General features: G+C 39.3%; 1 long non-coding RNA gene across 4 annotated transcripts in view; it reads right to left on the reverse strand.

Moving 5' to 3' along the window:
• LOC130156777 (uncharacterized) overlaps nucleotides 1-14,481 on the reverse strand; it is a 520,457-nt gene that overhangs the window by 158,390 nt on the left and 347,586 nt on the right. For all 4 annotated transcript variants that reach the window (XR_008824606.1, XR_008824605.1, XR_008824603.1 and 1 more), the window contains one exon: nucleotides 12,143-12,190. This is a non-coding gene — a long non-coding RNA (uncharacterized LOC130156777). The remainder of the gene's footprint in view (nucleotides 1-12,142; nucleotides 12,191-14,481) is intronic.

Raw genomic sequence — 14,481 nt, forward strand, 5'->3', positions numbered from 1 at the left:
TGGGGCACATCTTTGCAACCAGCTCCCTTACATCACTAAACTTCTATTAAACTGTGCCATAAATATTAAATCAATCCTTAAATGTTTAAACTTGATACTAATGGCAAAAAATAAGAATATGCAGGTAAGTAAGAGACTTACTGGCAACCTATTCCCTGAAAGACTAGGATGTTTGATCAGGGGAAGAAAAAAAATTCTTTGCTACTGACAGCTTTTTACGAAACTTGATTTCCCAGGGGATTTATCTTCTGGGAATAAAATTTAAGGAGGGATTTTGTCTACATTTTGCTACATATTCTAGAATCTCTATGGTGAACAGTATTCCTAAATCACTCTGATAGATTTGTGCCACTCTATTTGTTTGAATGCTAACTATCAATATATTTCACTTAATTACCTAATAAACAAGAAAGACTCATTTTCCTCCCAGTGTCTTGGGAAAAGGGCACAATCTGACACAGAAAGGATCTCATTCCCTTGGGTTCTGAGTCTCTAAACAAATACTGGAGCAGCAAAGAAGCAGTCCAGAATAAAAGCCATCCAGCAAGAGAAATGGGTATGCTGGCCTGCAGTTACTGTAGTAACAGCACAATACTTGTTTTTTCTTGCACGGTTAGGTTTCTCAGAAGCTTGACCAGAAAAAAGGTAAAGTAACTAGGCTGCCCAGATACATGCCGAAACTCATTGTGAGATCAGTTGCATTTACTTATATCTGTCCCAAGGCAAACTGAATATCAGCTTAACTAATGCAAAGTTATCAATCATGCAAAAGAAGAAAACCACAATTAGACACCCACTCTTTGTGTCTGGAAATCTAAGAAGCTGGATGTAATATCATTATTCACTGACTCTGCTTGAGATTATGAAACAAGGCCAAGGAGCAAACTCTGCAGAGTATATACTTACTGGACTGGACCAATGATGGCCTCTGCTCTAAATCTGAAGAGCTTGGCTGGAGTCCTGCACTCAACATAAAATGGATTTCAGGGCCAATATAGCTGTTGTGACCAGCTGTTATCCATGTCCGTTGATGGGAAACATAGGGAGACCTATATATCCTTTGCTTCCATATATGGTGCATTTTCTTGTGATGAAACCGAGTAGTGCAGCATCTTTGATGATGTAACATAAGAGACAGTAAACAGTTATCAGTTCTATTTTTCTAGCAATATTCTGTAGTGATCTGAAAAGTTTCACCTTGCAGTTTAAAACATAAGTTTTGAAAGAAGCTCTAACTTAAGTGATTAGAACAGAAGGCCTCTGTGCCTCTTTGTATGTCACTATTTTACAAAGCAGACTACAAAAATGAAACATTGGTGAATTCTAATTTGCTACCATTTTAATAATTGAGAAATATATCTCAGCTCAAGCACACAATTTTTCATTTTCTTTGGAAAAAATACAGTTGTAAGGTGCCTAAAAGCATATTATTACTGAGCAGTGGTTTATTAGGTGCTCTCAACAGGTCCACTGTAATTAAAAATAGGGTCACATCCATGGAAAGTAATCTAGGTGCACAGGTGCCTCCATTTGTCTCCTTTACAGTGTTAGCCATGTAAAGTTCAAGAAGTGCACAGATATAACTTAGAAACCTAATTAGGCCATTAGAAGTAAACTCCATTAAAAAACACCCTTCAGCTTTAACAATAATCTGCAGCCATTTCAAATTTAATACTGCACTAGCAAGTAATACTGCCATTGAATAATTCACAATTCTGTAACATAAGGCGAGACAAGAGAAATGAGAAAGTACGATTGCTATTTTCATTATGATGTGCCTTTTTGGGAGGTATAGTATAAACATATCACTGACACTAATTATTTTGGCATCTTATTGGCAGTCACAATTAGACAAAATGTAGAAATTTCTAAGAGCAAAACAAGTTCTTGGCTAGATTTTCTTCAGCCCGATATACTTCAGACTTATTTATGGCTAAATTGAAGCTGGATGTCAAATCTAGGTCCCTTAGAACAAAATCTTAATAATTAACTGGCAAAACTGAACATGATCGTTTCTGACACACCTACACTGGTAATTATTGCTTTGAGGCCATTTACTAATGAAATTAATGTATTCATTGCCCTAACAAATTAGCATAACTCATACATAATGCCCCACATTTCAAGACCTTCCTAGAAAAACAACACTTAAAACCACAGAATGAAATGGCAAGGGCATTACATGGAGACAGTATTCACCGAATTACTACATGTATAAAACCGCAATGGCTAAGTGTTAGTTATAAAGCAAAATGTAAACACAATGTGGGTATTGAAACCATTAATAGTGTAGTCAAAAGTGTACAATCGATGATTATCTTTGCACTTCAAATAAGCACATATTACAATAGCAGTAACCATGGAATGCAATTAACTAGCTACTTTTAGAGATATGAAGTATGAGAAGGAAGCAGTGCTGAAGCAGTTTCTTCTTCCTTCTCAAATGCATAATAAATATAGTGTGGCTACTGTGGTTTTTTGCCCATGTTTCCATTCAGATTAATTCAGTGCCCGAAAATGGCTACAGCAGCCATAGGGTCAAGCAACAGTGAAAGACAGGATTAAATACATTACCTCTGGAAATGACAAGAGCATTAGCAGCGATCTACTGCCATTTTCAGTTGGTAAGATACTTTCACTTTGGTTTGGGAAAGCAGTTCCTAAAGTTCTCTATCTCACCATGCAGAACAGAGACCAGGTGAGCAGGCCACCATATGGCTAGATGCAGTCCCAGTTTGATGGGGGAGCCAGGGTGGGAAGCACACCTCCTTTGCTGGCTCACCTAGCAGGCTGGAGGCTGCACCCAGACCCCCAGGCAACAGACCCAACATGTACTGCCACTTAAACACCACTCAACCCGTGTCCTGCAGAGTGTCAGTGTGAGGTAGATTACATATGAGAAACCATTGTTTTCGAGTACAAATAATATATTTATGTACTGCAAATGATAAATTTACTTTAAAGGAGAAGATGGGGGCAAAAATACAATGAGATTGCAGAAAGTCATCTAGGACTCTGCATTGCACAGAATGCACCCCTGGCTCAGCTATGGGGGGCTGAGAGCTAAGGGTAACCTGACCAGGTCTTTCTTCTGTGCAGCTGTGGAGTTCACACCCTGATGCCAGTTACAGCAAGGTTACTTTGCTTGTGTTCTCTAGCAATGTCTAAGAGTTATTTCCTCCTGAGAGGCTCTGAATAGGAGCATATTCTTGTAGCACCCTCTCCTCCCATCCTACACAAGCATAAATGCAAGAGAACACAGAGTTCCTCAGCAGATCCTCAATTGCATCAGTACCTATTGCTACAAAGGAAAGCAAAAAAATCCAAGAGGAAAATTATGGAATAATCATCTCAAGCATGGAGATTCCTTGGAACCCCCTCCACACGTGTTTGACTCCTGTCCACAAGCATAAAGTTTTACATCTTTATTACAGTTTTTATTGTACCTAACGTAATTTGGATTCTCTCATTACTTGAAAGTGCTCAGCTCCCATGATATCTTATGGCAATGAATTCTATATGCTAATTATGAGATGCATGAAATTTCATTTGACCAGTTCCGTATTTCTTGCTTACCAAGTCATCCTCTTGCTCTCAAAACATTCCTCTGCTTTTTAGACTCCTTCATTTTGCACCTTTTCCCACTATGAATTAAAAACCCAAGTCTCTCCTACAGTAAGGTCTTTGACTATCTTGAGTTTTCTTCTGTTTCTTTGTTCATTAATTTCTTTTTAAAATAGAAAATGACCAGAACATGAGAAAAATCTCTTGCACTTTTCTAGCCCATCAAATTTGCCTTAGACACTGCAAACATCACAAAGCACATTTCAGAATGGTTTAAACAGTCCAGTCATGGATTCCCAGTGTTGAACCACAGAGGTTATTGTGCTCTCTCTCCAAAGACATGAAACCTAATTATACTGTGGCTACTATTACTAAGTATAAATAGGTACCTTGAGGCAATTAACGTATGACAGAGCTCTCCATTTGTGCCTGTCTGAAGAAGTAGCTGATCTTGAGTGTAATCATCTGAATTGTCAAGAAACCTTGCCCTATTGTCACATACAACCATTTTATAGATGGGTAAATGTTACTACCTCTTTGATATTCCTCACAGCTACACAGACAGGGAACAATTTTAGTTTACATTAACCCTTCTTTACAATCAAGCAGTAGGTCTCCACACATTTCTGTCTACATTATATAATGCCAGAGTAACAGCAAGCAACATTAGTGAGAACAAGAATCAGGCCTTCAACATCATTTCATTGAGCAGCCAACAAGTGGTATAAACCTACCATTATTTTTAGTGATTTTTCTTTTGATTTAAAAATAAATCCACACCAAGGAGCTTACACAAAGCTTAGGATACTCCTAAAACATTTAGAAACATTGTAGTAGAAGACCAGCAGTTCCCTATCAAGTTGTTGTATACTTTTTCACTGAGAAATATTAACTGGTTGTACCACAGAAAGCTATGCCCCATCTTCATGGCTGATCTGGTCTACATTATTTATAGCCATGTACTGAAACACACCAGCATCTGATCTACTCTACCCAGCTAATAGTTACGTACTACAATATTGCACTAGTATCAACTGTTTGAGTTGCACTTACTTTGAAAGCTCAGTCCTTTTCCGTTGTAGTTGGAGTCCAACTCAGTCAGCCTCACATGGGGCACCAATTGTTGCAGCACAATGAAACTAGTAGACTGCAACAAGGCTTTACCGTTGGTCAGATTCTACTGGCTGTGCTGTATCTACTTCCCCCAGAAGTCAGACCATACTGCCCCTCCACCACCTGACCCCCCTCTCCCACAATCCTCAGGGCTATTTAACCACTTATCAGGAACGAGCTACAGCTGCACATCATCCATGCCAATCAACCCACTGTCGCTGAGGCAAGGCCACAGCTGCACATTATCAATGCTGATCAACCCACTGCCTGCATTCCTCTACACTCTTCCATCCCCAGACACCTAGTTCACCTACTTTTGACTTTAAGTCTCTCATTGGTACATAGATTTTATGTTTGTTGGCATACCTAATTTTAGTTAATTCTTTTGCCTGACACATTGTTACTTCCCTCAAATGTGCCTCTGCAACATTTCTTCCTCCAGGTCAGCTGTAATTTCTGTCCTATCATTTACTGCTGGATACAGAGTTACCTATGTATTGCTGACATACCCAGCAGATGTCTTTGCCTGACCCAAGTACTCCTCACTACCTGTCACACTGCTTCCAGGTTTGGCTATAAATAATCCTCTCCTTGCTGGTTTGACTATAAATAATCCCCTCCCCACCCTGCTGGTTTTTGGAATCAGCTGGTTCCAATTTGGATAAAGTGGAGCTTCTCTTTCCTTTACAGAGTTAGAGCTTACTCTCCTCGTTGTGTTACCCACACAGAAATCATATCACTGCACAAAACCACAAATATAATAGAAATGCATCAGTAGATCCATAAATCAAATCTTTTGCCTGTTCATCTACATTTTCATTCTAGCACTTCTCATATCTATCTCCCAAAGTTACCAGTACGTACAAGAGGCACTGGGCTGTGCTTATGATCAAATTCAGCTCTGCTTACCTCGCATCCTGCAGAAGGGCCAACATGGCTACCTCATGGGCAAGTCCTGCAGGGCAGCCTCAGCTACCCCTCTTGCACATATGAATGTGCTTGTGGACCAGGGCAGGTCACAGGGCTGCGGTTCTCTCCAGCCTGCATCTATTCTAGCCCACATGGTGACTGTATGTCACAGTCAGCATCTGGATGTGAAGGCAGATTGAGTCCTTTTACAGAGGACCCCAGTGTCACTTTCCTGAGACTGCCTGAAGAAGGGTATATTGAGGATGTCTAAAGACAATATGGAAAAGAAGCCATGATCTTGTGAGCTCTATAGACTGCAAGTCTCTCCCAGCACAGGTGCTTTGCAATTTGCTGTGAGCTGCGATTAGATCCTAACAAACACCTGTGAAGTGTCCAGAAATTGTTCCCCTGAAGCTCATGTGCCTGGTGCTCAAGGTAAATGGTTTCTCTTCAGCACTCACCATATAAGACCTGACATTTCAACACAGATTTTGCATGTTTCAGAAGCAAACAAATGCAGTAAACTCACCACAGTAACTTGGATGTGAATTGTAGTGGGGGATGTGGTTCCTTGGTGCACATATTTTGTTTTTGTGGGTTTTATTTTGTTTTTTAGAGATAAGACAGGAATGCTTCAGTCAGACTAGCATGGCTAGTGTAAAATTTAAAAGGAACTTGCAGAGTCAGTCCATGTACCAGCAGCTAGCATTTAAAAGGCCATCTACTGAGAGTTCCTATAGGAGGAAGGGAGGGAAGGAGGAAAATAAACAAGATACACCCCCCACACTCCCCACTCCACCCCCCCCCCCAAAAAAAAAAAAAAAAAAGAAAAAGTGATAATCAAGTAGCCTAGAAGAAGTTAAATCCAACTGAAAGAGGCATGTAATTTTTCTTAATGGACTGTCTTCCAAAGCTTTCGCACACTTCTCTGAGGAGGCTACTTCACATTCCTTTTCTCAGAAAACAGCAGGTAGCTATACCAAGTAGCAAATGCCACTTCTCAAGGTTTTGGCCCAAGATCATCCTACAGAGGATGGAGCAGAAAACAGGCAGCACCAGAACTGGACTTCAGAAAATATTCTGTGTTTATGGCATCCTTAGGAAAAGCAATGATTGCAGCAGTAGCAATAGGCCACCTGGAGCAAGATAAGCAAGAAGTGAGAATTAAAGAGGAAAGGAAGTGTTGACCGACTTTCTCAAAGACATTAAAGACTTGACTACACCCAGAAAACAAGCAATGGATTTATTGGAGTGTGTCTTTCTCACATCTCCAGTAAAAATTTAGAGGAAAAGCAGAGATTAAGGAGTGACAGAGACTGTGGAAAAGAGCTGGTGAGAGAAAGCATAGTAAAATCCTGAGAAAAAGATGTCTGTATTCATTCAGTGGTATTATGCCACTTTACATGCAGTGAAGACCTGTATTTAGTGACACGTATGATCAAAGCTAGACAGTGGCATTCCTGTGGTAGGGGTTAACTTGGAGAGAGCCAGTGGGCAGTGATGTCCCTACATGCAACTGGAGGCACTAATGCTGCATAGCTGGAGGAACTCTGTGTGACCTTAAAAGCTGTACACACAAGTCTTGCCTGCAAAACCCGTGAGAACTTTTTCCTGCTATGATTATAAACTTTACTAAGTTAGACTCTCACAGAGTTATATAACCCTATGTGGTAGTTAATGAAGTGCTGGATGTAAGAAAAATAACTGTAATGTTATTTTGCCCCTGGTATGCTTTGCCTTATAAGGTTTAAACCTAGAGCTAATTCACTTGTGTTTTGTGATCTCTATCATGCTGCAATAATAATACTTAGCACTTTATAGCACTTTTCACTTATAAAAAGTGCTTTACAAACATTATCTAATTATTAATCTTCACAACAGTCCTGTGATACAGGTATACAGGTCAATTTAATGTTCTGTTTTAATAAACTACTAGCACTTTAGTAAATTGAAAAGTATAAAACACATTAAATTCACTTAAGAGAAACAAAAGTTAGTGAACAAATTGTAATTCTCCCTGCAATGTTCTAGGTGGGCAATGCACATAGCCAACTGTCAGTGATCACCACTGGGGTCCACGGAAGACAGTCCATACAGCAAATATTTCAATTAAGTAGTTGAGAGACTAATTTTTTTCAGATGATAACATGAATAATGTGAACAAACAGGGACTCCATCAGAGCAGCTGAGGTCCCTTGATCAAGACCACATTATAATAAGTTCTATACAAGCAAAACATAGTAGACCCTACCCTACAATGTTTGGGATCTAGGTAGAAAACAAGGGACAAGAGATGGAGAATGGGAGGAAATCGGTACAGTTGAGCAGTAGTCATCAGTGTTCAAACTATATCTGCCTACACAAACATTTGCAGAGCCATTTTATGCCAGTATACTAGCCAACTCATTAGTAGTCAGTAGTTCTCTCTGTTGATACACCTCAGACTTCAGTTGTTTGTGATCAAAGACAGGACAAGAGTTCGGCATTTAGTAAACACATCATACAACTTAGTTATATAATCACAAACTGAGTTTTCCACAAGGTTACCACTTCATGCGGTGCATAGCATGGCTGCCTGAGGAGGAGAAGGGCTGCCGCCTGCATTGCTGAGGTTCATTGCTGAGGTTCAGAGTTGTGTAATGAGCAAGGAATGCAGGAAGAAAAGAAAAAAAAATACAGTCTCCTGCTTAAGGTAGTTTAAAAGTTGCCCTGAAGAGTTTGCAGTCTACACCTCCTTTTGTTACAAGACAGTCTATGAGATACAGGACAAGTTCTTAAAACCAAGCTTTTCATACAAGGTCATCAATTCTATGTTCCTCATGTGCTCCATAGCTGACTTGAAATCTGGGTACCTTGCTCAAAGTGCTGATCACTCACAAATGCAGCTAAAGTTAAAGGGATCTGTGCTTTCAGCTTACTACCCGATGTTAAATATTTTGAAAAAGATTGGAGCTGGATGTCTCAGACTGGGTTCCCAAATTAGTAGGTACTTTCAACCTTGAATTACGGTGTCCCAGTCTCCATCTGTCAAATGAGGACAATAATTCCTTCTCATTTCACCAGGGTGTTGTGAAAATAACTTCATTAATGGTTTGTGAAGCACTGTAGTGTTGAGCGCTATACAGAAACCTAAGAGGAGATTAATAATTCTGTCTCTGGAGCAAGTTTTGAAAAGCATACCATAAAAAGGGCTTGAAGGCACACACTTAACAGAAAAAATAAAATATTGGATTTGAAAAATTTGAACTGCTCAAGTGAGTGCTATCCACGCTTTATCCAGCAGATTTCACCCTGATTTCAAACTCTCAACTTGCAATCTCAGTTTTTATTTGTAAATTACCAAGTTTCTAAAAATTCAGAACTATCCAGCTCTCCACAAATGCCACAGCTTGGAATCCTAGTGACAAGCCTGCGGCTCAGTAGAATCACTAGCAATAGTCAGAGTAACTGTACAGACCTCTATCATTTCAGCTCATGGAATAAAACAATAGCATCTTTCTCAACAGGAACCGGTACTTCAAGGAAAGATCACATTTTGACAGCAGATTTTGATGGTATTTTGAAATAACAAAAGAAAGATGCAATTGGGGGTGGGGTGGGGCAGGGAGTACTCAAAATTTTATTCAGAGCAATACATATTCACTTCCTTTCCAGAAACAACCAAGCCATTTTGATCAGTCATTCCAAATGTTTTGCTCCAGGAGGAAGCCCAACATGGAAAATATCAACACAAACAGTAAAGTCTGTGAAGATTAAAAATAAATCAAACCAATCTTGTTTACAGTGGTTTATAAGTGAGAATTTTCAGGCAATCCTGATGGCAGTCAATATTCTCTGCCCTATCTAGAATACACATGCACACACTGTTCTGCACTTGCTGTGCAACTTTAATGCTTTTCTAGTACATCTTCTTCAGTGCTGAGGGGTTTTTATTATTTATTTATTTTTATTATACACTCCCTAGCTGTTTCTTTACATGGAGAGAACAGTATTCCTTAGCTTCCCTTAAATAATATACAGATGACTAATCACTGTGGCACCCAGGAAAGAAATGTCAGGTAAAGTAAACATTCTGAAAAGAATGAACCCTTGAGCTATCCCTGCCAAATACTCTTACCTGGAACTGTCACAATGATTGTGGTGGGACCAAAGAAGGAGGCTTTGATGACTGAGGAGTTATCTAAATTAGTAAACTGCTTGGTGAGTAGAAAAAAGCCTACTGCCAGTTAGTTTAAAGCAGTGGCATTTAATAAAAATGATAGAACCAGAGGGCTGCTTTTCCTGACTATAACATTAAGGCTATCAAATATGTTTTGAAAAATGTGAGTGAGAGAAAACTGTTATTGTCTACTTTACTGCCACTTGTCCAATGTACTTAAACAGTACAAATGTAATGGCTGCTTTTTGGCTGAACAACATTATACTGATATGGTTTATAGGGGCTGAAGGTAAAACTAGAACTGCAACTGCCCCAATACCAACACAGAAAATAGGACATCCAGTGCCCCGCATCCCTTATAAATCCAGACTTTATAAAAATCAAGTGTGAAGAACAGTGTTTTATGTTTAAGACTCTCAGGGGAAAAAAATAATCCTGAATATTAGCATGTTACTCTAAACATGAAAGAGAATATAAGCTCTTTTAGATGTTCTGAAACAATCTGGTTTAGGTGTTCTGTGGCACAAATGACATCGTTCTTTTTAGTTGTTAAGAACTGTTCTTGTGTGCATATCAAGTCCAGTCACCTAAGTACCAATTCTGATGCCCAGAAACCTGTCATGCAAAGTGATGTGAGGATCAAAAGAGGACTCTGTTTGGATTAATGAAAGCCTGGAAGCCTAACAGATCAGACACAGCTGGCATGTAATCTGTGACAATGTTTGAGACACAAATGCCTCATCACCCCCAGAGTCCCCACAGATTTGGAGGGCTCACACTGTGTATGTGGCCCAGAGGAAGAGCAGAAAACACACAAGCAGGCTGAGGCACAGTAAAGGCACATAGATCTTGTCTACTTGTGAAACAGTCCCCCATCCTGAACTCATCTGCCAAAAACTGAGCTCAGTCATGTCACCAACAGAACACTGTTAAAGAACAAATGATCCCTAAGCAAAATGTGTGGGATGGCAGAGTCCACTTAAATAGTTACAGAACTGAATCCAGTGTTGACCCCCTTCACAACCTGTCCACAATACTACAGTATAGTGCTAAATACAATACCTCAAATAAGAAATAACTAATATCCCAGCAGTAGGCTTAAAACTCTTAGTTTGTCAGAGCAAAGTAAAAAAAAAAAAATATTAAAAAATGGAACTTAAAGTGGACAGCTTATTTCTCCTCTTGCTACAATTTCTTACAATAGTTCTTCATCCATAGTGGCCTCCTTGTTGTCAGGCAGCTGATACTTCCCTCTTCCAGATGTATTCCCATATACTTTGTGCTATAGACAGTAATGCTTTGTTTGGTTCTCACGGGCATCTGGAATATAGGCCTGTGGAATGCAGCTGGGAGCTGCATATGCAGAAATGCCTACACTGGAGCTGAAAAGAGCAAACCCACTTCAAAGGCACAATGGAGAGAGACAGAAGTTGGTCGGACGAGAAGGAGATGTGAGGAAAGCAAAAAGATAATCGGAGCTGTGGTTTGCATGTGATACTCATGAGAGGATTAATACACAATAACCATAAGCAGCTAGCAACAATGTCCTCCCAGGTGGGCTCCATCTGACCAATGTTAGTAGAAGCTCCTTGGAGCATAGGGTCCAGCATGAATTTTCAGTTATTTATTCTGATGGTAAAATACTCCTAATCTGATAATATGCTGTTGGCCAGAACTAGCGAGAGTTAGACAAAAATCTCAAGCCATATTTGTCTATCAACTCACGTTGTTTCATATAAACTCAAACTTCTAATATGATCAGCTACCTATTTCTTCACACACACCTCTGTAGTATACATTTCAGTAATTTACTTCAGAAAAATAGCATCTATTGCACAGTAAAGAGATATGCAAACACTTTCCTTTACTTTTCAAGTAATTAATCTCATTACTCTCAAATTGTAAGAAATTCCCCCTTAAAATAACAGAGTAAATTCACCCTCTTATTTGTTCTGAAGGCAGGGGAAGAGAACACCATTTACACTTCTCTATGGCAGGAGACAGCTGACCAGAGAAGGCAGGGGTGTACACACCCACAGAAAACAGAAGGGAATTCACAAACTGTAGGTGAGGAAACAACAGGTTGAACTGTCTCTGGCATGTAAGAATGACTTACGGATCTGGAAGCTAGTGTTTCAATGAAGAGATTCAAGAGAGAGCCGATACAGGAAAATGACTTATTCCTCTAATACAATTTTATGCCTTGGAAGTGGTCTGTCAGCATTAGAATGACTTACAGCTGTGTGCTGTATTCTCCAACTCTGTATCTGTCATTTTGCTAGTACTTCTAGAGTACTATCTAGACCTTGCTTTGCTAATCTGCAGGTTGTCAATTTCACATCAATAAATTCAATACTTTAGTAAAAAAATTTGAATATAATCAGTTGTGTGACTTACCTGTGCTGTAAATACTTTGCTGCTCAGATTATCTCTCATCTGAGAACACTGGGAAAAAAACACAAACAACAAAACCAACAGTTATTAATTAAACTTATTTAAAGATTATTTTGTTCAGCCAAGTATACATAAAACCTCCTACTATCATCCTCCTGGCAGGATTAAGAAATCGCAAGGCCAGATCTGTAAGGAAAGTGAATGTCTTATCACTCTGAAACCTGGTTCATATTTGGTAATTGGCACCATTCTTCCATTTACCGTTTTCGTACTATGCAAACACTTACATACTCCAAGTCAATGAGGTATAGAAAGATAAGCTTCAAATACATTATGGTCAATCAGCATGAACTAGAGCTCAGGACCTCTGGGCCTCTCTGAACCTTTGGAAACAATCAAGGTTTATGGTGTTTAGCCATTGCCTCAAGCAAAATACACGTAGCTTTAGTGAGATAATGCACTCAAACTGTCATGAGTTTTTGTAGCAAAAGTATGACCTACAAAGGCATGATAGTCCTTCATAAAGCAGCTTTTGAGAATATGATTATCAAATCCAAATTACACACCTTACAGATCCCAAATATGCCCACATTGCAGTCCTTGAAATAGAAACTCTGATTCTTACACAAAAATATTGTTTAGCCCCGTCAATCAATCTTAGATGACGTTCAACAAAATGCAAAAAATAAGGTCCAAGGAACTACTAAAGGCAGAATACTATTCTTGAAAATTCTGAAGCTCTGCAAGACAAAGAAGGTTCATCAAAACAAGGGCAACTGCAGCCAGTCTCAAACACAGTCGGAAGTAATCTTCAACTACTGAGAGAGAGTGCCATATTCTTCTGAGAGGTGCACAAGTGACAGGATGAGAGATAATGGACACCAAGTTAAAACAAGTAAATATTGTTAAAAGGAAGAAAAAAAAAAAAGAAAAGAAATCACCATTAGGATAGTAAAACACTAACAGGTAGGTCAGAGAGATTGTGCAATCCCTGCCCCTGGAGATGGCCAAACCTTGACAGGACCAGCCCTGAGGAACCTGATCAAAGTTGTCCTTGTTCTGAGCAGAGAGCTGGTGCTCATGAAAGTGCCTCAATTCTTGCTGACTCGCTTGAGGGCTTGTAGCCTTCATCTGACTGTGAGATGGGGTGGAGCAGGCCACTTCTAATGGTCAGAAGAGACTGAAATCTCCCTTCCCATGAAACAAGTGCTGGAGAAACCTTGATCTTTTATTTTGTGTGTCAGAATTAATGGTGGTTCAAAGTACATAAATGATCAAATAACTGAGTAAGTTTTTGACAAAGACTACACTTCTAGCAGGCAAACACCCCCATCATAACTGTAACTTCCGCCTGAGAAAGACTGTGAAACAAGCATGTCACATGCTATTTCATAGATATATTTAAATACTTACTGTAGTGACTTCCTTAAAACCCTGTAAAATGTGAGATGTGGCACAGAATACAGGCAAAACTAAAATACCCTGCTGTGCTTAATTGGTTTCCAAACAAAAGCCCACAGAGGATGAGGAGAAAGCTCGAATGAAGAGGGGAAGTGGTTTAAGTTCATAGTAAGTGTGGCTCCATTACAGAAATGCTGGAAACATCACATCTTCTCAAGATTCATTAAATTAGCTGTCAATTCCTGAACATTCATGACAGATTGCCATTCAGGTGGCATAGATTAATTATCAAGTTCATGTAAGAAAGGGAAAGATTAGCTAATATTTATCCAGAAAAGTCTGACAGCAGTCTTTCTGGAACACTTCATGTTACTCAAGAAGGAAATGAACTCAACTTTTGAAGAAGTGTAACACTGAGGCACATGCTGTTCTCAGAAAGTGACTTGCCCGTGGTCTTGAAGGCTGAAATACGAGCCAGTTAAGATTTCATCTCCGGAATCGGAGGACCAGGTCCCAATAGTAGGAATCCAGTCAACATAATAACTCTGAAAAGAACATATTGTCTTATATGGGTTTTATATTTGCTTCTACAGGCCACTCCAGAGACTGTTATACACAGAAATCAAACTAAAATGATCAGAATACAGTGAACTTAATAGCAGATTTAAATTCACAAGAAAGTTTTGAACACAAGATTACACTGAATAAAACACTAGGGTGGATGACAGAAGAGGTAACACAGGAATGAAATGAAACCACTTAAGGTTTATGAAGCATCTCTCTTTATCACTGTTCATTTCTTCTGTTACCTGACCTTCATGTTGTGGAGTTTCAGAAACCTGCATTTCAAACTATCCATATTTAAAAGTACACCCAGCGCCCAGTATCCTCAGTTTAAATAAGGGTTTGGGTTTTTCTCATTTGTTTTGTGGTGTTTTGAT

The sequence above is a fragment of the Falco biarmicus genome, chromosome 11 (assembly GCF_023638135.1).
Source record: "Falco biarmicus isolate bFalBia1 chromosome 11, bFalBia1.pri, whole genome shotgun sequence".
Lineage (NCBI taxonomy): Eukaryota > Metazoa > Chordata > Aves > Falconiformes > Falconidae > Falco > Falco biarmicus.